At 59.0% G+C, this 7,205-nt stretch overlaps 1 protein-coding gene and 1 pseudogene across 1 annotated transcript in view; both read right to left on the bottom strand.

Annotated features, from left to right (window-relative positions):
- MACROD1 (MACRO domain containing 1) overlaps positions 1 to 7,205 on the bottom strand; it is a 142,219-nt gene that overhangs the window by 70,085 nt on the left and 64,929 nt on the right. The gene's annotated exons all lie outside the window — the stretch shown is intronic.
- LOC112479239 lies at positions 597 to 715 on the bottom strand (annotated as a pseudogene).

Genomic DNA, 7,205 nt, shown 5'->3' with positions numbered 1-7,205 from the left:
TCCAAGGTCTGGAGGCTCCCCAGGTGTCCAGAGCAGCCTCATGCTCTGACCCCTGGTCCATCTCCAGCAACCACAGCCTGGCATATCACAAGCGGGCTATGTGCTCTGGGCGAATGGCTGAGTGAATGAATGAATGTACATCTCCTCTGTGCTGGGCCTTGTACTGGCACTGGGGATCCCGAGATGGCCGCTGGCCGATGTTTATGTTACTGCTCTAAGCTTTCAGCACATATCAGCTCATTTAATCATCGCAAGGGCCTTATTCGGTCAGTAGACACTATTATTATCCCCATTTTCCAGAGGGGGGAGCTGAGGCACAGAGAGGGAGGTGAAATAGCCCAAGATTTAGCAAATAAAAATACCAGATGCCCAATTAAATTTGAATTTCAGAGAAATAACCAATAATTTTTGTAGTGCAAATATATCTCACGTGATCTTTGGGACTTACGTATGCCAAAAAAGTATTTGTTTCTTGTCTGAAATGCACATTTATTTTTAAATTCTATTTATTTATTTGTTTATTTTTAGGCAAGGCAACCCTTGGTTGCCCTCACAGATTGCAAGGACCTTGTCAGCTTACAATCTCTTATTTTTTACACCTACAGCACCTGGTCTTCCTAGGTGGTCTCCCATCCAAGTACTAACCAGGCCCGACTCTGCTTAGCTTCCGAGATCAGACGGGAGCCGGCTTGCTCGGGGTGGCATGGCCGTAGACAAAAATGCCTGTTTAAGTGGGTTCCTGTATTTTATCTGCCAGCCCTACAAAGAAGAGATAGAAAGGACCCAGGAGGTTAAGAGATTAATTAGGGAGATTGAGGCCCGGAGCAGGCAGGGCCTTGTTACACTCAGAGCTAAGGTGAGACTGGAGCTCTGGACTCCTGTCCCTTCCACTCAGTGGGCTGCCCCAGGGTGGGGCCAGGCCTGGTGCCACCCCCACCTCCACAACTCAGCAGAGCTGCCCGATGCCCCTCTGCCAAGCGCCTGCTACAAGTCACAAACCACGGGGCCCATGGACCTCCTCTCCAACTCCCCCTCCACCAGCCCTCTCCTTCGCATGCTTCTGCCTTGCACATCTCCTCAGGCAAGACTTCCTGCAAGACTTCCTCACGTGGAAGGGATCTGCACAGAGTGAATTTTCACAGCTGGGTTATCACCTCCTAAAAATAGGGCTGAGTGATGGATAAGAGCTGTCACCAGGCCCTCTGGTGTGGGGGGCAGTGGGAGGGAGGAAGGGGGATGGGCAGGGCCAGGGGGTCCACAGACTCCAGCCCAGTGCCCTCACCCCAGCCCTCGGGTGGGCCTGAACCCCCTCTCACTCATGAGGAAGAAGCTGATCTGTACCTGAGGTCTTCAGAGCTGGGTCTGAGCCTCCGGGACGAGCCTCCTGCACAGGCACCAGCCACAGCAGGTCGTGACTCATCTGCCTAACAGGTGCCCCTGCTGGGCAGCCGGAAGCACCTCTGTCTGGGCAGGTCAGGGCTGTGCCTCCAGAGGGATGTCTGAGAATCAAGGACCCTGTCACAGGACTGACTGCCTTGCCCTTTTCCCCTCCCTAGCTGTGCCCAGTTCTCGATTTTGTTTTTTAGTTTCTTGGTTTTTAAAGACCCATCAGCCTGACCTCCAGATCCAGGTGCCGATGGGTATTTGTAGAGGCATGGCCGGGCTTCAGGCTATGGATGGGAAGGTGGGGGCAGATGGCTCCTTGTTTCCAACACACACACACACACACACACACACACACACACACACACACTCAGCCCAGACACTGAGGACACATTGATGGGCGTGCGTGCACGCGCGCACACACACACACTCACACTCACAGACACACTGGCGCACACACACACACACACTCACTCACTCACACTCACAGACATACTGGCATGCCATGCACACACCCAACTCTCCCCCTTGGTCTTTGAAGCCACTAACATTAAGTACAGGTGGGGGAGGGGCTCCAGCTACTGTCACTGCACGGTCACCTAGCATCGAGTGACACTGCCGAGGGAGGACGCCCCCACAAACCATGGCTGGGCCTCTGGCTTCTCAAGAGCCTGAGAAGGCTGCCGCTCAGCCACTTGGGCCAAGGGCCTCCCGCGGTCATAGGCGGGCTTCAGGAGCCCATTCTGACCCAGCTTGGCTTCCTTTCCCCGGTACCTCCCCAGCCAGGGTCCCAGGGGCTGGCTGTCCCCATATCCCAGGCCTGGGTGGTCCCATGTCAGCTGAGTAGCTTACCCCTTCCCCAGGTGTGCCCTTGGTCCACAGGTACGTACAGAGAGCCCTCTGTGTGTGCCTGGTGTGTGAGAGCTGAAGACAGCCCCTCCCTTCCTTCCTCATGCCCACCTCCCGGCCCAGTCTGGAGATGCCAGCAGACAGGCCGTGCCCCTTGCCCAGAAGGGTGATACCCGCCGGGAGGGAGACGGCACACTCCATCTCTGCACAGGTCGGTGACGTGAGACCCCACCCCGGCCCCCTCTCTAGCCCAAAGCCCGGGCCCAACCCCGTCCGCGTCTGCAGTGACGCTCTCGGGGGCAAGGCGGCCTTGGAGCTACATATTAAATGCAGCTGCACCGAAACACGGCCTCAATCCAATTACACCAGGAAACAAGAGGAGCCGCTTAGGCTAATCTGGTTATTCCGGCCTCGCCTCCCTCGGCAGCCTCGGAGGGATGCCCAGGAGGGCAGCTGTCTGGATGGGCATCAGTGTGAGCGCGGCCCTGTGCCACACAGGGTCCCAGGGGGTGGCCGTAGCACTGACTGCCTGTCTCCTGGGGCAATCTGCCCACAAACTCAGCTCCTGTTGGCAGAGAAGCCATGGGGCTGTGGAGAGGCTTCTCGGCAGGCAGCCTGGCGGGAAAAGTGAGTCCTTCATTGATCATCCCTAAAATATTTACTGAGAGCAGAGCTTTGAGGCACTGGCCTGATTGGGCAGGGGCACCTAGCAGTGTGGGAGAGCAGGCTCTGCCTCAGGAGGGCACCCCGAGCTGGGGGGACAGTCAGGGGGTGAATCTGAAAAATGGTTTCAGATGGGCTATGACCAGGAGGGAGGCCCCTCTGGGTAGGATGATTTGGGGAGGCCACAGATGACAGAATGGGGGGCCAGAAGCAGTTGATGGCTAGGGAAAAGCCAGAAGGAGATGGAGCCCTAAGCAGCTAGGCCGCACGCAGGCAGGCTGAGAATCTCCGCTAGAGGAGGTGATGGTTGGGGCTTGGGAGCAGTTGGGGACTGGGCCCAGGAGCTGATCCTGGGGGGTGAACAAGTCCCTGGGGGTCAGATTCTGGGTGAGCCTCGGGGGCCAGGGCTGGAGACCTCACTCCTGGGTGTAATCACGAGGTGGGAGAGGAGGCGGGGCCCACTGTCTGGAACCCCAGATCTCTCTGCCTTTCTTCATCCTGCAGATGCTGGGCACCCCACGAGGGGCAGGAAGGGTTGGGGTGTCACCCAAGGGGTTCTCTTCTAAGAGGAATATGGGGGAGTCCTGGACCTCGGCATATGAGAAGCTGAGACCCCTGCCCAGGCCATTTTCCCTCGGCTCAGATTTCGCCAGGACCCGGAAGTCACCAGGGTTCTGAGAAAGGCGGGTGGGGTCTGCGCCTCCCTCTTCCACCTGGCCGGTCCCACCCCCACTCCTTTCTCCGTTCACCTTCTCTCCTAAACACAGTGGCGCCCGTTTGCTGTTTGCACCTTCCACGTGCCAGGTGTTCCCTGGTGTTGTCTCATTTCATCTGTTAACAGTCCCCTGGGTGGGCACCAGCACCCCGATTGTACAGGTGAAGAAACCAAGGCTCAGAGAGGTGAAGTGACTCCACAGCAAAAATAAGTAAATAAAGATCAGGATTTGAACCCACGCCCGCCTGCTCAGAGCCCAGTCATTCCACCCCACGATCCTCCTTCCTCTTTGGCTGTATTTCTGTAAGCTGCCGTGAATCTTTTGGGATGAGATGGGAATAAATAAATACGTATGTAAGTAAATAACGAGAGGCTGCAGGGAGATGCTGACGCCAGGTCAGAGCTCAGAGTGGGAGACGGCGCGGACGGCACTATTTCTGGGCCCTTCTGCTAGTGTGCAGGGGTGGTAGGGAGCTCCCAAGGTACTCCTGCCCCAAGGTCAAGAGTCAGCGGCTGACATGTGGCACCCGCTGGGGCCTGTGGGTTGGGCACCGGGCAGGAGGGGGACAGCTGGGTAAGGGTGACGCCCTGCGCAGGGGGGAGTCTGGCTGGTAGTGGCAGGGGCAAGCGTGCAGGTGTGGGCTCCCACCTGCTGGCTCTCCTTAGAGCCCAGACCCTGATGCTCCTGTTATAATGCAAATATGTTGACACATTAATCCCTCCACCCTCTTGAGCACAGTGGGAGGATTAGCTCAGCACTTGCCAGGGACAGAGCTAAGTCCCCAAGCAAAAAGATACCGGGGGCCCTCCAGCCCAGACTGGAGCACAGGGTAGAAATGGCTGGTGTAGCTGGGGAGGCTCCCAGATCCCTGGGAGTGGGGGGCTTGACTACAGGGTAAAAGAGACCCCCAAGGGTGCCCTGTCTCCGCTCTACGGCTTGGCCCCCGCTCTGTGTGCAAGGATGCTAGGCAGCCCCGACTAAGGACCACTATTGGCCTGGAGCTGGGGACCACCCACTCCTCAGTGCAGCCTCCCCCCGCCCCCCTGTCCCGGCATTGCTGTGGGTGGCACTGCTGTGGGTGGCGCTGCTGTGGGTGGCATGAAGAGTCCGCACACGACTGGAGAAGAAACGTGCCAGGTTCAGGCCAAACCTTTACTGGTCCTTCAGGAGGCCAGGCCAGTGGCGTCTGAAGCCTGTCCCTCCTCATTCCGCATGCATATGTGAGTTTGTGCATGTGATGAGCATGTGCACGTAGGAAGGTATGTGCGTGCACGAGTATATGTATGCCGGTGTACGTGTGCATGTGTGCATGCACACGCGCCTTGTGCTACCCTGGACTGTTGCGGCCTCCCGCTTTCGGCCTCCTCCTTAGGCCCGGCCAGAACAGCCAGAGACAGGCACTCAGCCTCCAAAGGTGACACGGCTATTTCCGGGCCTGGATTCCTGCCAGTGGCAGCGTGAAGTGTGTGTACGTGCGCACAGTGCGTGCGTCAGAGGGCTGGGGGGGCTGCCTCCGTCCTGAGTCCCTCCCAGCATCTCCTGCCCGCCCCGCCTCCTCCCTGCCCAAGCCAGCCAGCTCCCCCTCCTCTCTCTGTAACCCCCCACCTTGGACAGGAGCTGGGACGCAGCAGAGAAATCTCAGGGGCAGTGGGAGGAGCTTGGGCTTCGGGGTCAAAGGGCCTGGACTTGGGTCATCCTGTTGACTTCAGTAGAGGCTTCGGGCCATTTCTTCACCTCTCTGCACTTCACTGCCTTGTCTGTAAAGTGGGTGCACAATGCCCACTCAGGAAAGCACCTGGGAGGGTCCCAATACATGGCAGTGAGGTACGAGCAGTGACAGGGCCACTCAGGCAGGGGGTCAGCCAGGGGGAAGCAGGTTTGTGCACAGCGCTGCCAGAGCTCGGCATTGGCCGCCACACCCTACGCCTCGGGGACTGCGACACTGTTCCTTACCCAGCCACACCGGACAAACCCCAAAGCTGCACCCTCAGGTCTAAAGACGTGGTACCCTGGCCCAGGCGGGAAGCCAGACCACTGGATTATCGGAGAGTCAAAGACCCCTCCGTGGCTCTGCAAACCCCCTGCTCCCTCCCCTCCCCTCCCCTCCCCTCGCAGCCTGGGCACTCCCCTGCGGCAGTACGGTACATAGCGTGCAGGGCCGTGGTTACACCATGACACTAATAACAACAGGTCCGATTTTACAGACTGTTCCATTTTACAGATGAGGAAACTGAGGCTCCAAGAGGTGTAAGTCACTTGCACAAGACCCCCCAGTGTATCTGGGATTCAAGGCCAGGCAGTCAGGCCTCAGGAAGGATCACGGTGCTGGGGACAGAAGGTGGCTGGGTGGAGCCCATCCGAGTGAACGAGTGAACGAGTCGGGTGCCCAAGGCCACCTCCCCCAGCAGCGGGGGGTCGGTGGGCTTGGCGGGGCTCCCCCGGAGGCGGCGCTGTCCCTGGGCACCTCAGGGAGACCCTGGTGGAGGCGGTTCCCACCCAGAGCCGATTCTGTCCTGTTCAATTTGGAGCTGAAGTGCAAACAAGGTTCAGGGACCGCTGCTTCCACCCCAAATCAAATTCGGTGCTATGATTGCTCTGGGTGGCGGCCTGCCTTCCGGGGAGGGGTGAGGAAGGCTGGCACGGGGGCCAGGCCCGACCACAGGCTGGCGGTCAGGATTCGGCAAAGGCCAGGCCATTCGTCTGGGGCCGCCAGCTGGGCTGGCTGTGATCTTCTACCCAAATTAAATTTTAACCCAGCTCATAAATCTTCCAGGTCCGTTCCCTGCTACCCGCTGAGTCTAACACCAGCCTGGGCCGGCATGGGGATAGCCTCATCCGATGGTCTGTGTAGCTGTGGGGCAGCAGGGCCTGTCTGCCCTGGGGAGAAGGGACGGTCATGCGTGGACGGGCCTGGGGATCCTGCCAGCCACCAGCCACTGGGGCTGGCTAAAGGCCCAGCCTGGCTATCCTGGGCAGCAGCTCTGTCGGTCGGGGGCCCTGAAGGCCTGGGCCAGGGTCCCAGTGGGGCTGTGGGTAGCTCTTCTGACAGAAAGGCCAGGGTTCAAATCACAGCTCCGCCTCTTCCCAGACAGGCCAGCTTAGGTGGGTTCCCTAACTTTCCTGGGCCTCAGTCCGCTCAGTCTTGGGGCCACCACAACCTGGTCTGTCCACCAGGGCTGGGTGCTCTTTCCTGTCCCTGTAGCCCCTGCCCCCAGCAGACGGCAAGTGGCAGGGCTAAGGGAAGTGCCCTTATTTGTTTATTTGCCATTTTGTGGAGGTGTGAGGTACACAGTCAGCCACGCTACCTGCAGGGCACAGCACAGTCCATCTTGGACCCTGTGACCACCCTGGCGCAGAGGACACAGCATTCCTGGCGGCTGCGGGCCCCCCTCTGCCAGCTTCAACTCACAAGTCCCAACCCGCCCCCCACCTGCCTCCCCCGTGGAACCCTGTGCCTCAGCATGAAGTCCAGACCCCTTACCCACGCGGCCCCCCGCTGACGGATGCGCCCTCAAGTGGGCTGGTCCCAGTACCCTCCCAAAGCCAGCCTCTCCCTGTCTGTGGATCCTGCCCAGGCTTCAGGCATCAGCCTGT

Source organism: Pteropus alecto, unplaced genomic scaffold, assembly GCF_000325575.1.
Source record: "Pteropus alecto unplaced genomic scaffold, ASM32557v1 scaffold43, whole genome shotgun sequence".
In the NCBI taxonomy this organism is placed as follows: Eukaryota; Metazoa; Chordata; class Mammalia; order Chiroptera; family Pteropodidae; genus Pteropus; species Pteropus alecto.
This window is presented reverse-complemented; position numbering and strand designations above follow the sequence as displayed.